A 21,829-nucleotide genomic window follows, 5' to 3' on the forward strand; every position below is an offset into this window, starting at 1 on the left:
CAAAAGGTAAAATAGTTTGTACCTTGGGGAAGTTTTAACCTAAGCTGGTAAAAGTAAGCTTAGGAGGTTTTCATGCAGGTCCCCACATCTGTACCCTAGAGTTCAGAGTGGGGAAGGAACCTTGACAGGGGGCCTTGCTTGAATAAGTTGCACTGAAGGCAGAATTTGGCCTGTAAGGTTTTTATTACTGATGATGAACGTAAAGGAATGAATACAACCAAAGATTGGAAGTCAAACTCTATTTGTAGGGCTACTTATTAGACAGCAACCACAATAAAGCCTTTTTATTTGTAAACTGAGCAAATCAGAGAGTGTGTCACTAAGGCTTTGTCTACCCTGGAACCGGAACAAAAAAGTTTTTGTCATTCAGAGATGTGAAAAATTGATGCAGTATAATGTAGATGGGCATATGCATTTAATTATATTTATTATGTGTAATGTAAATCAGAGTGAGGCTGTAACATGATAGGGACTTTACAAAGACATAAAAAGAAAAGATTCATCCGATGAAGTGAGCTGTAGCTCACAAAAGCTTATGCTCAAATAAATTTGTTAGTCTCTAAGGTGCCACAAGTACTCCTTTTCTTTTTGCGAATACAGACTAACACGGCTGCTACTCTGAACCTACAAAGACATAATGAGAAGCAGTCTCTGCATCCATGAGTTTACAATCCACATAGACAAGGCAGACCAAGGATGGGTGGTGAGACAGCAGAGAGGTGAAATGAGGGAGGCAACCTAGTGACAGAGGATGTGGAAAAAGCTAATGTACTCAATGCTTTTTTTGCCTCTGTCTTCACGAACAAGGTCAGCTCCCAGACTACTGCACTGGGCAGCACAGCACGGAGAGAAGGTGACCAACCTCTGTGGAGAAAGAAGTGGTTCGGGACTATTTAGAAAAGCTGGACGAGCACAAGTCCATGGGGCCGGATGCGCTGTACCCGAGAGTGCTAAATGAGTTGGCGGATGTGATTGCAGAGCCATTGGCCATTATCTTTGAAAACTCATGGCGATCGGGGGAGGTCCCGGACTACTGGAAAAAGGCTAATGTAGTGCCCATCTTTAAAAAAGGGAAGGAGGAGGATCCAGGAAACTACAGGCCAGTCAACCTCACCTCAGTCCCTAGAAAAATCATGGAGCAGGTCCTCAAGGAATCAATTCTGAAGCACATAGAGGAGAGGAAAATGATCAGGAACAGTCAGCATGGATTCACCAAGGGCAAGTCATGCCTGAGTAATCTAATTGCCTTCTATGACGAGATAACTGGCTCTGTAGATGAGGGGAAAGCAGTGGACATGTTGTTCCTTGACTTTAGCAAAGCTTTTGACACAGTCTCCCACAGTATTCTTGCGAGCAAGTTAAAGTAGTATGGGCTGGATGAATGGACTATAAGGTGGATAGAAAGCTGGCTAGATTGTCGGGCTCAACGGGTAGTGATCAATGGCTCCATGTCTAGTTGACAGCCGGTATCAAGTGGAGTGCCCCCAAGGTTGGTCCTGGGGCTGGTTTTATTCAGTATCTTCATGAATGATCTGGAGGATGGCTTGGATTGCACCCTCAGCAAGTTTGCAGATGACACTAAAGTGGGAGGAGAGGTAGTTATGCTGGAGGATAGGGACAGGATACAGAGAGACCTAGACAAATTAGAAGATTGGGCCAAAAGAAATCTGATGAGGTTCAACAAGGACAAGTGCAGAGTCCTGCACTTAGGATGGAAAAATCCCATGGATAGCTACAGACTAGGGACCGAATGGCTAGATAGCAGTTCTGCAGAAAAGGACCTAGGGGTTATAGTGAACGAGAAGCTGGATATGAGTCAACAATGTAGCCTTGTTGTGAAGAAGGCCAATGGCATTTTTGGATGAATAAGTAGGGGCATTGCCAGCAGATCGAGGGACGTGATCGTTCCCCTCTGTTCGACATTGGTGAGGCCTCATCTGGAGTACTGTGTCCAGTTTTGGGCCCCACACTACAAGAAGGATGTGAAAAAATTGGAAAACATCCAGCAGAGGGCAACAAAAAATGTTTAGGGAACTGGAACACATGACTTATGAGGAGAAGCTGAGGGAACTGGGATTGTTTAGTCTGTGGAAGAGAAGAATGAGGGGGGATTTGATAGCTGCTTTCAACTACCTGAAAGGGGTTCCAAAGAGGATGGATCTAGACTGTTCTCAGTGTTAACAGATGACAGAACGAGAAGTAATGGTCTCAAGTTGCAATGGGGGAGGTTTTAGGTTGGATATTAGGAAAAACTTTTCCGCTAGGAGTGTGGTGAAGCACTCGAATGCGTTACCTAGGGAGGTGATGGAATCTCCTTTCTTTGAAGTTTTTAAGGTCAGGCTTGACAAAGCCCTGGCTGGGATGATTTAGTTGGGGATTGGTCCTGCTTTGAGCAGGAGGTTGGACTAGATGACCTCCTGAGTTCCCTTCCAACCCTGATATTTGATGATTCTATGAACTTATGTAAGGTAACATAGCAGATCAGTGGCAGAGCCAAGATTAGAACCTAGGTTTCCTACCTTCCAGTCTGTCCACTAGAGCACACTGCCTCCCATAAATATAGTATGTTTTTATGTATTGGGCTCTGTGTATATATTAATCTCTGAATGGGCATACTTTCCCATTTAGCAGAAGTTATATGAGGTTTAACTCGTTACCTTGTACAAGAAATCCTTAGATTAAGGGCACTGTGAGTGCAAAATTATAATTATTATTTTTTATTGTATTACTCCTGCCAGTGTCCTGATCTATTACATGCAACAAAATGTGAGCTCACGCTTTACTCTTTCCATGGATGCTAAGCAATTATTTTCGATATGCTATACAGTATATACTTCTGTATGCATTCTCTCAATACAAATAGCAGTAAATGGACAAAGGTAATATACCCTATGTGAACATTGCTGGTGTATGACCTGCCAGTCTCTAAAGTAAGGCCTGCAGACTTGTCTATAATGGATCAGATTCTTGAGTGCAGAGAGCCTGAGGATTCTAAGCCCCATTTCCACTTCTAGGATCTGGGGCCATTCGGGACCAAAACGGGTTCTAGTAGAGCAGTGGAATTTTGTCCCATGTCTTTCTAGCTCTGTTGTACTCTGTCCTAGCATTGACATGATCCCTAAGCCAGAGGCTCTGCTAGGTTTGTCAGGTTTGGATTTCCCTCACACTGACCTTAGCGGTAGTCTATGATCTATGCTTATATTATTAATTGAATAAATATCTACATATAATGCTATCTATCATGGACAATTGTTCTCCAGGGTATGGCTAAAATATTTTGGGCCAAATTCTGCTTTGTTATATCCCTGTAGAAATCCACTGGGCTTGATTATCAATGGTTCACTGTCAAATTGGGAGGAGTGGGGTCCTTCCGGGCTCTGTCCTTGGTCCAGTACTGTTCAATATTTTCATTAATAACTTAGATAAGAAATGAAGAGCACTTATAAAATTTGCAGATGCCACCTGATTGGGAGAGGTCTCAAGCACTTTGGAAGAATTAGATTTTAAAAATGATGTTGATAAATTGGAGAATTGGTCTGACATCGAACAGGTGAAATTCAATTCAGACAAATACAAAGTACTACACTTAAGAAGGAAACATTAAATGCAGAAATACAAAGTGGTGAGTAACTGGCTAGGAATTTGTACTTGTGAAAAGAATCTGTGGGTAATAGTGGGTCACATGTAAAACACAAGAGGTAACTCCCTCTGTACTTGGCACTGGTGAGGTCTCAGCTGGAGTATTCTTATTTTAGGAAAGATGTGGACAAACTGGAGAGACTCTAGAGGAGAACAGTAAAAATGATAAAAGATTTAGAAAGCCTGACCTATGAGGAAAGTTTAATACATCTGGGCAAGGTTAGTCTTGAGAAGAAGAAGACAGGGTGTCCGGGGAGAACCAGATAGGTCTCCAAATATCTTAAGAGCTCTTATAAAGACATTAGTGATCACTTGTTCTCCATGTCCACTGAAGGTTAGACAAGAAGTAATGGGCTTAATCTGCAGCAAGCGAGATTTAGGTTAGGTATTAGGGAAAAACTTTCCAACTATAAGAATAGTTAAGTTCTGGAATAGTTCACCAATAGTTCACAAGGGGTTGTGAAATCCCTGTCATTGTAGGTTTTTAAGAACAGATTAGTCAAGCACCTGTCAGGGGTGTTCTAGGTATACTTGGTCCTTCCCCAGCACTGGATGACTCTTCTGAGGTCCCTTCAAGCCCTGTATTTCTATGATTGAATGAATTAATTCCAGATTTATATTAGTGTAATTTAGAGAAGAATCTGGCTTTTTGTCTGCACTGTATTCCAGAGACAGAGGCATTTTGTGTTATGAAAATAACGAGATACCAATAAACAGTATTTTTATTTTGAAAGGACTCTAGCCAGCCTGAGTACAAGCTTTGAACCAGCCATTGAAGTTAAAAATATGTTTTCAGAACATTGATTGTGTGGGAGGAATTGAATTATGGGAATCTTTCATCTACATTGTACTACACTAATTGGGTGAGACAGAAATCTAAACAATTTGAGTGTTAGTGATATTTCATAGTTTGTCATGTTTTTGACAGGCATCACAATTTGTCTTTTTACATGATTATACATTTCACAGAGTAGTATCTAAATATTTCTGTGTATTTGTGACTAGCTTGGAGTATCAGTGGGTAGCTGTGTTAGTCTGTATCCACAAAAACAACAAGGAGTCCGGTGGCACCTTAAAGACTAACAGATTTATTTGGGCATAAGCTTTTGTAGGTAAAAAAACACTTCTTCAGATGCATGGAGTGAAAATTATAGATGCAGGCATTATATACTGACACCTGAAGAGAAGGGATTTACCTCACAAGTGGAGAACCAGTATTGACAGGGCCACCGGACTCCTTGCTGTTTTAGCTTGGAGTAGTTTACATAAAGCCACCTTTGCTATCTCCATCAGAGGGAAGATGGAACAGATTTGAGATGGTACAAAGCAAATCTTTTGCATTTGCTATGCTCCAAGTTGTATGCACTGTAGCTTGTTCAGTATAGTTTGACCGTAACATTCTGAGGAACACAGACAAATAATTTGTGCTGGGGATCTATTGGATTTGTAGATTCGCTAGTTGAAGCAATGATGATTGTAAACATTTTAAAAATGAAATATTTTATAAAGTTCTTATCTAAAATAGTTTTTTTGCATTCCTTCTGGGATTCTGAAAGGTTGTTTGGCTGCTTTGTGACAGGAACTTAGTTTTATTCAATTTACAACAAGGCCAAATGAGTCTCTTGGTTTCGTGGTGCACATAATTAAAACAAATAAATAAATAAACTGTATGTGGTGGCATGCCAGCATTTAGTAAAGGTTTAGGGAGAGAGGGAATAATTGTTTGACTGTATATAAATTAAATGATTGTTTTAATAGGGATTATACACTTACCATCTAATCATCAGCAAAGAAGCAACAGATTCTCAGTCTGCTAGTCGAGGATCGGGTTGGTTTCAAAGCATACAGTCAAATCTTATTGCCACTGAAGTTAATCACAAAACTCCCATTCATCTGTTCAGTGATAAGCTGCATCTAGTCTATTATTGAGAGGAATTGCATCAAACAAGCCACCAGTTATGATGTTTTTGACTGTTCTCTAGCAAAGCATTTAAGTGCATGCTTTACTGTAAGCACAGTTGTCTTCATTAGGATAATTCATGTGCTTAAAGTAAAGCTACTGGATTGAGGCTAAAGTGAGTTGTGATGCTCAAAAATGGTGCCTTTCAGGCAGACCAACCCCTGAACTGTCTGTCTTGAGATACCTTTGGGATTATCTCATCCCATCAAAGGGACCTAAAACCTATTTCCAGGCACTAAGGGCTTGTCTACACATACAGTGCTGCAGCAACACAGCTGTGCTGTGTGTCTGGTGAAGCTCTCCCATCAGCATAATAAAACTACCTCTGCGAGCAGCAGTAGCAATGCCGGTGGGAGATAGTGCTGTTCACACTGGTGCTTATGTTGGTGTAACTTATGTCGCTCAGGAGGTTGGTTTATTCGCACCCCAAGCAACATAAATTATGCCGACATAAGCTGTAATGTAGACATAGCCTTAGAATGTTTCTTAACTGTTTCTCCTCTTTGGTTTGTAATGATGTGAGTATGACATGCAGCAACTCAGACTAATAGAAGCATGAAAAATGATGTGGTGAAAAAGAATGGAGCTAATTAATATTCTTGATAGTATATATATATAGCTCTTCCACTTGCTAAGTGTAGAACAATATTTGGGTTTATACAGTATCTTACGATACTCAAAGGATGTCAAGGCCCTTTCTAAAGCAATGAGTTAGAGGATCTTTAAATATTGGCCTGTTTTGTCTTTATCCCTATATAGTTTCATTCTTTCAGGAGGAAAACTGGAGTTATACTCTCTTGTTTGTTTATAGTACTTTTAATGTAAAAATTGTGAAAATAGTGTAAAAATAAATTTTGAAAAGCAACGAGTTGATGAAGTAACTCTAAGCAAACACAGCAACCTTTATGTCAGTCTTCATCCCAGCTGAAAGTATTTTTACTTTCTTGCTCTCTCACAAATGCTTTCTACCATATTTATCTTTCCCTTAATCTTCCCCTCCATTTGTGGCCCCTCCAACATTTTCTCATCACCTCTTCTCTTTTCCTTCTCGGGTGCTAAACTGTTTTCCATGGCTTTTTCCTCCCCCCTCCCCCCCGTGTTTGTTCTCCATCATTTACCACCCTTCCTCCAAGATTTCACTGACTCTCAACTTTCCAGCATCATCAGCCATGAAGGGACATATGAGTATTTTGCCTTTCCATAGTCTCTTTCGGTAACTTTCTCCTCTCTACAACACTTGCTGCCTCTTTAATTAAGGACTTGATGTGCCTTAGAAAGTGATTTTCTATTAATGGCATGGCAGAATGTATAGGGATCTTGCAAGGATAGTGCTTAATCCTTAAGAGACTGAAGAAGCAAAAGAGGAACTACTATGATGGGAGAAGGCTGCCAAGTGCAGGAGGCTTTTAGCCCTATAAAAGGATGAGAATGAAAAATACCGTTTGGAACCTCTTCACCTCACCCTTAGATGCATGCATCTATCTGGAAGTGGGAAAAGGTCTCCATTGTTCTTAAATCAGTTGGTAATTGATTCCACATTTAGGAGCTTAGCAACAAAATTGTTTTTGTCTATGGTTTTTATTCATTTTGGCACATGCCAATTTCAGTCCTTGGTCATGTATAAATTATCCTATTTGAACATGTTATGTTAGTTGATTAGCATGGGTTAATTGCCATAATCTTTAAACCAAATTTCTAGCAACAGAACTTGGGGATGAGTCAAATACTCCAAGATAAACAGAACAGTAGCATGCATCTTATTTTGCTAACAATAATAATGAGAAAATATGTTATGCTGTACAATATTTTACATTTGGTAAACATGGCCATTTTCAGCTTCAGAAATGACTGTAGGAAAACATTAAAGACCAGGCTTAAGTCTGAATCCATCAAAGTTAGGAAATTAATAATTATGAATCAGATGTTCACTATCTAGATACAGTGCAATACATTTAAGCCATACTAATGTGACTTCCTGTTGTGACTGGATAGCGAAAGTGTGGTCCCTAAATGTGAATGCCTTGTAGGTTTAAGCCCTAGCCTTAATGTTCTTTCAGTGTAGCTTTTGTCTGTGAATTTACTTGATGTTTTGCTTTTCTTAAAGGGTATTGTTTACACTGGGATTGGATCTCAGCCAATCCAAACCTAATGTAAATGTATGAAAAGTCCAGATTTTTTGATAAATATGGTACACTGGTAACTTGAATTACTGCTTCCATGATAGTCCTGATAGCTATGTAAATATCTTGTCACCACAAAGCCATGTGTGCACAATAATGATACTTATCACTTACAACATAGTGCTTTTCATCTTGGAAACTCTCTCTATACACAATCCTCACAATATCCTAGTGCGGTAAGTATTGCTATACTGGACATAATACAGATGGAAAAAAGAGAAGCAGAGAGTTTGAGGGACTTACTCAAGGACGCAGAAGGAGTCATTCTGGCTACAGACGAGCAAAGCACTTAAGCATGTGCTTGTCTTTAAGCACGTGAGTATTCTCATTTATTGAAATGTGAGTATCCATATGTTTAAAGTTAAGCACATGGCAAAGTGTTTTCCAGGGCTGGGGCCTGTTATAGGAAGAATTAGAGTTCCAATTTGCTGACCACCCAGCTCTGTGCTCAAATCACAGCTGATTTCATTACCCCTTATCAAACTCTTTCCCAATCTTTCACCAGATGTGAGTTAGACACACACATTTTTGTACAGACAATTTGAAACACAAATTATTAAACTGTAGTACTCTTCTGATTTACTTGACCGGGATCTATCAGTCAAATGTCTGAAGTAGAATGCTTTGAAGATATGCCATTATAATTTGTTGATGTTCAAGTGTGTGGAGACGACATAAGTAAACCATGATTGTTCACTCTATTTCTGTTCACTTTCTATGACCATTTTAATGAACGATTTTTACTTTCACAAATGTCTGTGGAAAGTGAATTTTGAACTTGCACATTTAAGTATTTGTACTAGAAGTGCAGTAATTTATATGGGATAGGGCACTGCTTGAAACAACAGGTTCCCAAAAGTCTCCTCCTGTTGTTGCAAGCTGACAGACCCTGTCAACTAGATGTGCATGTGATCTCACCCAGGCCAGTGCATCTACACACAATAAGATATTGGAATGGGACAATAGGAAAATTAAAACAGTTTGCATAAGTATAAAAGCACTATGCACAGGGCTGGCCTAAGTGTTAGCAAGGTGATCCTTTGGGGGCACCACAAATTTACCAGACTCATTTTCTATAAAAAGTGGGGGAGGGAGGAGGGCAGTCTTTAGGTCCTCCACAGCCTTTTGATCAAGAATTAAAGTCCAGCTACATATTACTTTGAAACTTAGCAAGCAGTTTGTGTTTTCAAGGCTTTCTTTACAAGGAGGTTAGAGTTTAGGGCTTCATTTAAACACAAATGTTGTTCCTCTTTAATGATAGTGGTATAATGAAAGCAGTACAACCTTCCTAGTGTGGATGGAATTATATTGATATAAAGGTACTTGTACTGGTAAAGCTTATTCCATATATGGGAATAAGCTCTACTGCTATAAGACACCATTATAACTGCATCCACATTAGGAGTTGCACTAGTATAACTGTTTGAGTTAAAAAAAAATCACATGCTAACTGAAATAGTTATATTGGTACAAACTGCATGTAGCTCATGCTATACTCCTAAAGCTGAGAATCAACTTTACAGGGCAAAGCCTGGCTCGATTAACAAGAGGTCTCATGAAAACCTTCCTCCAATCATGTTTGGAAATGAATTAACCTACATCGCACAATGGTAGCAGACACAATTTTGCCTTTCTTGGGTGTAAACACAAATGGCAAGCAGGTGCCAAGGGTATGGTAACATTTTGAGAAATTAATCATTGAAGAATTCAAACACAGTAACACTTGTACACTCCAAATGTCAGAAGATTCTTTCTTACTTCCTCCCCATCCCCCATTTTTTTCCTCTTGACACAAACAGAAATGAGACTTGAATCAGAGGCCAGTAAGAAAGTTTGATGTTTTCTGGCAAGCTGTGATTCACTTAGTGTGTTCATACAACTTTGCTAGAATCAAAACTTCAGTAGATTTAGTCATAAGACTCACACATTTGGTTGAATTATTTTTAGACCCTTAGCATTAAGCCAGTGATATAGAAACTTCACATCTGTTTTTTGAAAAGGCCGGGGGCAGATACTAGAAGCAGGACTAGGAGCATAATATACCTTAGACTTTTTTCACATATCTTCTAACCTATACGTTACCTTCTGTTTCTTTTGTTTTTAATTTTAAAACAGATCTCTTTATGTCCTGATGAACTATTGTTATGAACAGTGATTACTTTGTTGCATATTTGATGTCTTTAATGTTTTCCAAATTATTGATCTATCAGAACTACTTAAAACACCCTCTCAGAAATAACACTGGTAATAAATTCAGGTCTACTATTGCTTATAGAAAAGCTAGGCAAAAAGATCACAATAGTGATTAAAAACAATTTTTGTCAAAGGCTGAAAGAGAAGTGCACTGAAAATGAAAATAGGTTTCCCCTGCCAAACAACTGTTCCCCCTTTTCAATGTAGGTAAGTTCATGATTTCTTCTCAGTTCAGATCAACACTTTAACTGTCATATGTTACTGGACCAAAGTCATCCCTGTGTAACCCAATAAGTTATAGATACAATGAATTTGGCTTTAGTGAAATGGCTCATTTTGTTTAATGCCCCTAGCACCAAATCCTAGTTAATAATAATTTCTGCCTCCCTACCCCACCCCAAAAAAGTTTAAAAAATTCTATATTTTCACTCAAAAGTTGACAGAACCCAGAGGCTAGTACTTATTCAAAATCCTATGTTGCCACTACAGTTTTAGGATACTATGTAAATACAAAGCAACTTACAAATTAAATTTTACCATGATTTGCAAACAGAAACCTTTGCAAATTCCCAAGACAAAATACTTCCAACCACCCCGGTCTCTTAACAAAAGCATGTCTGCAGGCAGCCAGATCTCTGACTATCCAAGGGTCAGTTTTCACCCATATCCGACTTTCTCAAGCAGACACTTTCTGTGTCATCAGCATTTGTCAGGTAGAAGTTAAAGGAGTGGGTTGGGACTTGCAATCTTAGGAGACTAAATTCCTTTAAAAGTAGTGGTTTGTAATTTTGTTGTAGCCATGTTGGTCCTAGGATATATGAGAGACAAGGTAGATGAGACAATGTCAGGGTGTCTTTTCCTAGACCCGAAGAAGACCTCTGTGTAGTTGAAAAGCTTTACCTTCCAACAACAGAAGTTTTGCCAATAATAGATATTACCTTACCCACCTTGTCTCTTTAAAAGTAGTTGGCAGAAAGAGGGTATGGGTTTATGCTTGGAATATATTTTCCCGGATTTTGAGGCAATCCGTTTATATTGGCCACTTGGTTAAACCAGCATGACTCCCAGGCATCCATATACATTTTATTTTTCCAGAAAGGAGTCCATACTTAATGGCAAAGTGCTGGGATTTATTTATTTTTCCTTACTGACACTGCATGCTAAAAGCAAACAGTGTATAGTTACTGCAAAATAGAAGGACAGGATTCCATACATAATGCTCTCAGTCTAGTGTTGAATTTTTTAAAAAATATATTACCATATAAAGATACATAATCGCTCAGCCAGTGTGTAGATAAATACAGAAGCTCTCACCTTCTAGAATATTTTTGTTTAATTCATTTTACAATTCATAAAATGAGTGACCACCAAAAAGTCTATGGGAGAATTTATAAATATAGAAATTAAGAAACCATTATATTAACTCAATCTCCCCTGCATAGACCCTTCTCATCAACACCATCTAGCAAAAGCTAGGGTCATTAGTATGATTCAAGACAGACAAAACCAGCTGCCTGCATCTCCTTTTCAGTCTGGACATAGCTTTGTTTAGGAATCTTGCTGCAAATACAACTGGCTGCTCTTTCTGTCTAAGGCATGCACAAATCTTTTGGAAGTATTAACTCAGTATTCAGGTTATTCTCCCTTTTCAATAACTCCTATTTTTCCATATCATCAAGTGCAACTTTATGTTATCTGTTCAGAAACTTGATTTTTATCTTGCTTCATAGGACGATGGAGAATGTATTAACCTATTTTAGGGGTATTATCATTCCAGATATTATAGATCTTGAAAATTCCTCTTATCTGTTTTTGTTTGTTTGTTTGTGAATCTGTGGCATTTTACATCAAACATCTTTAACTTCATGGCTAGGCATATTTTTACACATCACATAGATGATGCATAGCATTTAGGCCCCTTACAGATAAGAATGTGCTGAAGTGATTTTCTGAATAAACTTGGACTTAAGCATATGCCTGAGCATTTTCCTGAGTCAGGATCTTATTCTTTGAAAGCTGAACAATGCTGTTTTTTAAAAGTAGTTGTAAAGTTCCTTGCTTTTGCATGTAAATTATATATTAGAAAGTTCTACAAAAAGTGCTGATCCTGTTTGAAATGTTCTCAACTTCCCAGTGCATGTCCTGAATATGGAGCTCTGTTTTAGATTTCTGCACTATTTTCTTGACTTCAGTTCTATATACTTTCTTTGGATTAAGCTTGCATCACAATCTAAAATACAGTGTAAAGGATACAATTGCCTATCAGAAAACCTTTTATTTTTATTTGGATTGCTGGTTTGGTTTCTAACTGGAGAACAGAATCAGTTGAATCGGTAAATCAATTTGTTCTTACACAATGGGCAATCAAATTTTCATTGTTACAGCCCACAGAGAAAAAAATTGCTTAGTTAGGCACGTTACAAAAATCCCCAGGGTTCTTCTGAGGTCATAGGTTTCCCAACAAGACTAAAAAGGATAGACCCTCTTAAATTAGTTGACATATTTGAGATGCATATTTCCAGTGTGAGGTGCCCAGGTGCCAGGTCCTGAGCATCGGTACATTCTGTTGAATTTTGGACAACCTTTATCATTGGATTCCAAGCTGGATTTTAGAAAAATCCATGAAGCTATTTGGCATAGGTTGGTGGGAAATCTTTGAGGGAGCTGCAATTCCAGAATCATCTCTCTCCATTGGTTGATGCTGGGAAAATGTGCCTGGGTCTGATAATTGTTGATGCTTTGGATGATTCCCCATTATAGACTGGGACCAACCTGACAAGCCTTCTGATACACTGTTAACTCCAAATGACCAGATACCACTATGTCCAACAGGAGCCGTAAAGTTAGTTCCTAAGGGGGTAGGAGTGACAGAACCTCCCTGTCGAATTCTAGCAAGCCTTTCCGTCCCAATAGGAGGTGGTACCTTTCGTTCTTGATGTGTGCTACCTGCTTTTGGCTGGCCCAAGTTAGAAGGTGCAGAAGCAGCTGCTCTTTCTACATCAAGGTCACTTAGAACCCATATCTAGGCTTGAGTTTAAGTTCAGTCTGCTTCCTGCGTTAGTTTCCGCTTGAACTGTAAGTTTGTATACTAGAAACAAGCCCATATTTTATTAATAAGTCTTATGGCTCTTTAAGTTCACATGTTTGAGCTTTAAGTGATTCATATAGCCCTTGATTATGACATGTGACAAACCAATGTCTAAATCCTCTGTCTTCCTCCTCTTGCTCTTATATATCTGCAGTGGTACAAGGTTCACCAAGGAGAGGAACCTTACAACCATTTCAAGTACTTTCTCCATGACTGCCCCTAATGATGAGAAAAAGAGGGATCAGTTTGTTTATTTTTTGTTTTTAATGTCAGTTACTTTTTTCCATACATTTCCAAATTCAAAATGTAAGATTTTTTTAAAATAAACGTATTATACCCACTCCCTCCCCTGGTTTTCAGCCATCTTAAACGAATGCCATTTTTTCTGCAAAGTTTCCTTGCAAATCCAGTTGTGCTGACAGAAGTAATTGTTCCATTGACATAACTTTTGGCACTGTAGATGGTTTAGTAGAAACCCTTGAGTCAGGTTTTGCAGGAGAAGAAGAACATCTCTTTCTATTAATTGGATGCAAACCTAGCTCAACCTGAATCTGCTCTGGCTACTGGGACATATGAAGTTCACACAAGACACAAAAAGAAAAGGAGTACTGTGGCACCTTAGAGACTAACAAATTTATTTGACCATAAACTTTCGTGAGCAACAGCTCACTTCATCGGATGCATTCAGTGGAAAATACAGTGGGGAGATTTATATATACACACACACACACACACACACACAGAGAGAACATGAAACAATGGGTTTTATCATACACACTGTAAGGAGAATGATCACTTAAGATGAGCTATTACCAGCAGAAAGGTGGGGGCGGGGGAAGGAAGTAAACCTTTTGTGGTGATTATCAAGGTGGACCATTTCCAGCAGTTGACAAGAATGTCTGAGGAACAGTGCGGGGTGAGGGGAGGGAATAACATGGGGAAATAGTTTTACTTTGTGTAATGACCCATCCACTCCCAGCCTTTATTCAAGCCTAAGTTAACTGTATCCAGTTTGCAAATTAATTCCAATTCAGCACTCTCTCATTGGAGTCTGTTTTTGAAGTTTTATTTTTTTGAAGAATAGCCACTCTAATGTCTGCAATCGAGTGACAAGAGAGACTGAAGTGTTCTCCGACTGGTTTTTGAATGTTATAATTCTTGACGTCTGATTTGTGTCCATTTATTCTTTTATGTAGAGACTGTCCAGTTTGACCAATGTACATGGCAGAGGGGCATTGCTGGCACATGATGGCATATATCACATTGGTAGATGCGCAGGTGAACGAGCCTCTGATAGTGTGGCTGATGTGATTAGGCCCTATGATGGTGTCCCCTGAATAGATATGTGGACAGAGTTGGCAACGGGCTTTGTTGTAAGGATAGTTTCCTGGGTTAGTGGTTCTGTTGTGTGGTTGCTGGTGAGTATTTGCTTCAGGTTGGGGGGCTGTCTGTAAGTAAGGACTGGCCTGTCTCCCAAGATCTGTGAGAGTGATGGGTCATCCTTCAGGATAGGTTGTAGATCCTTGATGATGCGTTGGAGAGGTTTTAGTTGGGGGCTGAAGGTGATGGCTAGTGGTATTCTGTTATTTTCTTTGTTGGGCTTGTCCTGTAGTAGGTGACTTCTGGGTACTCTTCTGGCTCTGTCAATCTGTTTCTTCACTTCCGCAGGTGGGTATTGTAATTGTAAGAATGCTTGATAGAGATCTTGTAGGTGTTTGTCTCTGTCTGAGGGGTTGGAGCAAATGCGGTTGTATCGTAGAGTTTGGCTGTAGACAATGGATTGTGTGGTATGATCTGGGTGAAAGCTAGAGGCATGTAGGTAAGTATAGCAGTCAGTAGGTTTCTGGTATAGGGTGGTGTTTATGTGACCATCGCTTATTAGCACCGTAGTGTCCAGGAAGTGGATCTCTTGTGTGGACTGGTCCAGGCTGAGGTTGATGGTGGGATGGAAATTGTTGAAATCATGGTGGAATTCCTCAAGGGCTTCTTTTCCATGGGTCCAGATGATGAAGATGTCATCAATGTAGCACAAGTAGAGTAGGGGCATTAGGGGATGAGAGCTGAGGAAGCATTGTTCTAAGTCAGCCATAAAAAGGTTGGCATACTGTGGGGCCATGCGGGTACCCATCGCATTGCCGCTGATTTGAAGGTATACATTGTCCCCAAATGTGAAATAGTTATGGGTGAGGACAAAGTCGCAAAGTTCAGCCACCAGGTTAGCCGTGACATTATCGGGGATACTGTTCCTGATGGCTTGTAGTCCATCTTTGTGTGGAATGTTGGTGTAGAGGGCCAGGATGGTGTTTTTTAGGAAGATCACCTATGGATTGTAGTTTCCTCAGGAAATCAGTGGTGTCTCGAAGATAGCTGGGAGTGCTGGAGGCGTAGGGCCTGAGGAGGGAGTGCTGTCAGGGTGCCAATGCCTGAGATGATGCGGCATCCAGGATTTCCAGGTTTATGGATCTTGGGTAGCAGATAGAATACCCTAGGTCAGGGTTCCAGGGGTGTGTCTGTGTGGATTTGTTTTTGTGCTTTTTTCAGGGAGTTTCTTGAGCAAATGGTGTAGTTTCTTTTGGTAACCCTCAGTGGGATCAGAGGGTAATGGCTTGTAGAAAGTGGTGTTGGAGAGCTGCCTAGTAGCCTCTTGTTCATATTCTGACCTATTCATGATGACGACAACACCTCCTTTGTCAGCCGTTTTGATTATGATGTCAGAGTTGTTTCTGAGGCTGTGGATGGTGTTGTGTTCTGCACGGCTGAGGTTATGGGGCAAGTGCTGCTGCTTTTCCACAATTTCAGCCCGTGCACATCGGTGGAAGCACTCTATGTAGAAGTCCAGTCTGTTGTTTCTATCTTCAGGACAAGTCCACCCAGAATCCTTCTTTTTGTAGTGTTGGTAGGAAGGTCTCTGTGGGTTAGTATGTTGTTCAGAGGTGTGTTGGAAATATTCCTTGAGTCGGAGATGTCGAAAATAGGATTCTAGGTCACCACAGAACTGTATCATGTTCGTGGGGGTGGAGGGGCAAAAGGAGAGGCCCCGAGATAGGACAGATTCTTCTGCTGGGCTAAGAGTATAGTTGGATGGATTAACAATATTGCTGGGTGGGTTAAGGGAACCACTGTGGCACCTTGTAGCATGTAGTAGTTTAGATAGTTTAGTGTCCTTTTTCTTTTGTAGAGAAGCAAAGTGTGTGTTGTAAATGGCTTGTCTAGTTTTTGTAAAGTCCAGCCACGAGGAAGTTTGTGTGGAAGGTTGATTTTTTATGAGAGTATCCAATTTTGAGAGCTCCTTCTTAATCTTTCCCTGTTTGCTGTAGAGGATGTTGATCAGGTGGTTCCACAGTTTCTTTGAGAGTGTGTGGCACAAGTTGTCAGCATAGTCTTTGTGGTATGTAGATTGTAATGGATTTTTTACCTTCAGTCCTTTTGGTATGATGTCCATCTGTTTGCATTTGAAGAGGAAGATGATATCTGTCTGTATCTGTACGAGTTTTTTCATGAAGTTGATAGATTTCCACTCCATAAGGCTAAATTTAGTGCCTTGCATAATGACAGGTCTCAGAGTAGCAGCCGTGTTAGTCTGTATTCGCAAAAAGAAAAGGAGTACTACCCATTGTTTCATGTTCTCTGTGTGTGTATATAAATCTCCCCACTGTATTTTCCACTGAATGCATCCGATGAAGTGAGCTGTAGCTCACGAAAGCTTATGCTCAAATAAATTTGTTAATCTCTAAGGTGCCACTAGTACTCCTTTTCTTTTTTGCGAATACAGATAAACATGGCTGCTACTCTGAAACCTGACACAAGACGCAGTGTCCATTTCACAGCATAGTCACTCCCATAGTAATGTTACATCATTTCATTGCATGGTAGTCCCCTACTAATAACTTTATACCCAGCTTTACAATCAGCAATACCAACAACAGCTGATAGTCCACATACATTACTTAGCTTTAGGGAGGCTTCTTTACCCATTATATGATGTTAGTCCTTAGAACACTTGCTGTGTATTTCAGATGTCCTAATGCAGGTGCAAGGGGAACTTGAAATTAAAATCAAGTAACTTTATAACTAAAATGCATACAATCAACATGTGGAGTTTGTTGCAATGAGAAGTCAAAGTTAAATATAATGTAGGTGTATGTATGGATAATTTATTGGCCAAAAAATATTTGCCTAGTGACCACTATTAAAAAGTCCATATTTACCAAAAGTTGCTGTACCCATGTGTAGCGGGGTGGTCACCGCGCTCCTGCCTTAAAAGGCTTAAAATAGGCTGGGGAGAGAGCTGTTGCAGGGAAGGAAAAGCGGGGCTGATAGGGAGAAGCAGCCTCAGCTGGGGGCCATGCCCCAATCAGGCTGTGTCTGGCTTAATCAGGGCCCACCTGGCCCTTATAAGAGGGCAGTGGGCCAGGAGCACACAGAGTCTCCTCTAGCTGTGGAGGGAGAGGGGCCAGGCTGCTGGGGAGCATACCAGGGTACCTGAGGTGAAGCAGGGCTAGGGAAGGCTAGAGGAGCTGGGAGGCTCCAGACTGGAAAAGCCGCAGGCTGCAGGCCTGGCAGATGTCCAAAGATAGGTTACTGGGGTTGCAACAGGGCAGCCCTAAGGTAAGCGGAGGCAGCAGGTCCAAACCCCCCTTGCCTATGATGACTGGCTTAGACAGACTACAGTCGGCCTAGTGAAAGGGGACTAGATGGTGACTGGCAGTAGCCCATAGGCTGAGGCAAGGTGGGGATAGAGGGTGGGAGTAATTGCAACCACTTTACAAGATTCAGAGTAGCAGCCGTGTTAGTCTGTATTCGCAAAAAGAAAAGGAGTACTTGTGGCACCTTAGAGACTAACAAATTTATTAGAGCATAAGCTTTCGTGAGCTACAGCTCACTTCATCGGATGAAGTGAGCTGTAGCTCACGAAAGCTTATGCTCTAATAAATTTGTTAGTCTCTAAGGTGCCACAAGTACTCCTTTTCACTTTACAAGAGCATCTGTCAGATCTTACAGTTTGGAACATAAATTCATTAACCCCCAGGTGAGGATGAATTCTTCCTCTGTCATCCTCCTTAATGTCATTGTACAACTAGCTAAGTGTTTTATGGTGTGGTGTTGGGGTTTGTTTTTGTTTTTGTCTTGCAGAACCTTCCTCTGAAGCATCTAGTACTAACCACTACTAGAACTAGGAGGATACTGGACATTGTGAACCAGCTCTCCGAATAAAAGATGTCTGCTGTGCTGATTAAGCACAAAGAGGCAGAGAACAAAGCCTGCTCATCTGTGACTGGTATACTTTGCTATTAGATGGATTTATTAACAAATGGTCATATACTATATACTACAGGGCTTATCTTTTTGAAGACAGATTATTTTATAATACGTTTAGACCTGGCAAATCTGAGACTGCATTAGCCATGTGTGCTTGAAAATGTCCATCTGCAAATCACTACTTAAAATCCCCAGAACTCTTCTGCCAAATATTGTAGCGTAAACAGAATTTTAGAAATTTCCTCTAGAAGAGAAATTGCAACATGTTTTAGTAAAACAAAGTAAAGTATAAAATATGCAGCCCTATCACCCCCTCCCCCCCACATTTATTGAAGTAATATGTTTCTTCCATGTTTAGAAAGATGATACAGTAAAATACTTTATTCTAAACTGTACAAAGGTCCTGATTCTCACGTGTACTAAAGACTTTGTAAACCATTTTGGATGTGCTATAACCCTACAGAGTCATGAAAATTGTGACAGATTATTGGATCAAATCCATCACTGGTCTAACTCCATTGACTTAAGTAGTTATATTAGAGATGAATTTGACCCTGTGTATTTAAAAGTGCTATACTCACCATAGAAAAGGACATGTGTAGAGAGAAATCTCTATAATCAAGGGAGCAGAAAGACTTCATCTCAGAATTTAGACTAATTCATAAAAGCAGACTTGGCAGCTATTGGTATTCTGGCACACAGTGCCAGAATATCAGGAAGTTTAGTTATGCCACTTGTTAAATATAATCTAGAAGCCTGATGAAATTGTTCCACTGAAATACAAGATATGTAACCAGTAACTGTAGGATTTCCAGATCTGGGAATAAATAGTGAGAGAATTTTTCCTTGAGACAGTCTTTTTTAAGTGAGATAAGATGGGAGCAGACAAAGAGTGTTTTCAGTGAGTGATGGGCTGGGGCTTTCCTTAAACTTATGAACTACAAAGAGGTGGACCCTTTGGTTTCCACTAACATTATGCTCCAGAGGCCGGTCCTATCCATTTCAAACTGAGAGCAAAAGGATGGTCTGTTTTGTTCTGGCATTGAAAGGAATAATTTCCTTTCATTGATGTGAATGGGAAGGGAATCCTTTCCTTTCGTTGGCTGGGGAAAATCCTTGCCTAGCCAACGTATTTGAAGATATGATTTGCTACCCAGTGAATGAAAAGGCTGCTGTACCTGGAATAACAATACTCTGATGGATGGTGTGATTCAGAGTGCTAGCAAGAGCAGAGTCTTGCTTATTCCTGGAGGTCCTAAGAAAATCTTCTGCCTTTATCTGTGTGTGGGAAAACAAACATGATTTAATTATTCTAAGATTAGCTTGTTGTACTGATGAGTTTGACAGCAGCTGCTAAACCTCATTTTAGCTGCTTCCCCACCGCAGGACTGTAGAGTTACTGCCTTTTCCTTTTATGACAGGTTTCAGAGTAGCAGCTGTGTTAGTCTGTATTCGCAAAAAGAAAAGGAGTACTTGTGGCACCTTAGAGATGAACAATTTTATTTGAGCATAAGCTTTCGTGAGCTACAGCATCCGATGAAGTGAGCTGTAGCTCACAAAAGCTTATGCTCAAATAAATTTGTTAGTCTCTCAGGTGCCACAAGTACTCCTTTTTCTTTTTCCTTTTATGTAAGAATGGAAGGAGGAACACACTGTGCCAATCCACTTCAATTTGGCCTGTGCTGAAACTAGTTAGAGTCAAGGGGCTTGTGCTTCCCCAGAATGAAATGCTGTCATGAAAGATCAAGCGCTAAATGATTTAGTCAGAGCTCTTAAAGCACATAGGGATGTAAAAGCCTTTAAAGACTGTTTTCTTTTCTGGGGACTCACATTAAATGAAATTGTTTAGGTTTGGGAGTAACTAATTATTGTGCATGTGATGGTTGTGGATGCAATCAGTAATGACAAGATACCTTGAAGTTTTAATTAGGTGTTACAAGCTATGGTCCTACCCTGAAGGGCCTGCCATCCTAATGGAAGGGAGTAGGAGAGGGGTGTAGGTAGTTCCAGGACGTACAGTATGTCCGAAGAATAGATGGTTGAAAGGTTTCTGGCAGTTTGCAGGAAGAATAGTGCCCACAGTGCTTGTGATTTCATATTTCTGAAAACAATTTCCTCCTTTGCAAGTAAACTGAAACTACAAATTTTGTATTTCTACAAGGCTGACAGCTTCTTGGGCTCCTGTGAAGCTGTGCTGCACTGATGAGGCCCAGGAGAGGCCCAACATGTGTCTGTGGTTGCTGCTTCTGCCTTTGCATGCCAATCATGAATGCTACTTGCTGGCACCCTCCGCCTTTGCTGAGGAGTCAGCATTACTGAGCTAATATTATGGCAATGTGCATATGGATAGTGTTACACATGAGAGCTTTACAATTTTATTCTTACGAGGCAAGGCAATAACCTTTTGGCAGCTTTAGCATCCACCTGAATGGAGGTAATCTCGTGATATGTATTGTCTGTGGTACCAGGTTGGCAGATGGGTGGGCTGCTGTGTGAACTTGAAGATCTTTGTTGAAGTGCAGAAAAGAAACCTGCAGCATAGGAAATAATCATTCACCTATTTTGTAATAGGAAATGGTTGGTAGGAAGCCTAAATGCCTAACAATAGGTGGTGGATCTGCTTGAAGGAACACAGTTTTTATTCATTAAGATAATAATCACTAATGGAAATTCATTTGGCTTTTAATGGGCTATAAATTAAATGATTCTGGGGAATGACAAGGCCATCAGAACTCATTACTCAAAATGTCTTTCAAGAGAAAATAAGCAGCCCAGGGAGTGTGTTCCAGGCCATCTGCCTGGTAGAGGACAGGCTTCAGCAGGCGGCCGTAACAACTGCCTCTAAAGAAGGAAAAAATATTAATAAATACACTTCTTGACAGTTTGTTCCACCCACATACACACACTACTTTTTAATCATCAGGAAAAGGCTGCTCACAAAGCCATTTAAAAAAAAAATTGTGTGCCATCAGGAGCCAAATTCAACCACAGACTGCATATCTCATGCCCTTTAAAAGGTGAAGGGCTCAGCTTTGAACCTTCCTGCTAATTGCGGATGCTGTGCTCACTCTTCTGATGTTAGCTTTTTTTCATTTTCTTTTGCAGCCATCACCTGCTGCTTCATCACTGGTTTAAAAGCATAAAACAAGATGCTAAGTAAAATGTTCCCTATAAAGGGAGTGATCTTTTGCAGCTGTGTTTCCATGTGGGATGATGCTGAAACTTGTCCTTATGGCCATCGTCTTCCTAATGGGGCAGTTTCCCATTCTGTTTTGTCCATAGGTCTTTTTCCATGCCATTATTTATGCACACATCACCCACTCTGAAGTGAAACTGAAGTTTTCCAGTGCCTTGGGTGGTCGCTTAAGGACAAGAAAGTGTAACAAACAAGTACAACTCTGTTTTGCACGGGATGACCTCAGTTTTCATGTGTAGTTTTTTTTAAAAAACATTTAAGGGTTTAGTTATAACAAGGGAAAGATGATATTCCCTCTTTGACTAACACACTAC

At 40.2% G+C, this 21,829-nt stretch overlaps 1 protein-coding gene and 1 long non-coding RNA gene across 4 annotated transcripts in view; both read left to right on the plus strand.

Moving 5' to 3' along the window:
- Nucleotides 1–21,829, plus strand: part of THSD4 (thrombospondin type 1 domain containing 4) — a 600,466-nt gene that overhangs the window by 292,451 nt on the left and 286,186 nt on the right. The gene's annotated exons all lie outside the window — the stretch shown is intronic.
- On the plus strand, nt 2,316–21,274 carry LOC122456050. The gene is made up of 3 exons (XR_006274673.1): nt 2,316–2,463; nt 19,906–19,913; nt 21,262–21,274. It is a non-coding gene; the product is annotated as an uncharacterized LOC122456050 (long non-coding RNA).

Source organism: Dermochelys coriacea, chromosome 10 (assembly GCF_009764565.3).
Source record: "Dermochelys coriacea isolate rDerCor1 chromosome 10, rDerCor1.pri.v4, whole genome shotgun sequence".
NCBI classification, from domain to species: domain Eukaryota; kingdom Metazoa; phylum Chordata; order Testudines; family Dermochelyidae; genus Dermochelys; species Dermochelys coriacea.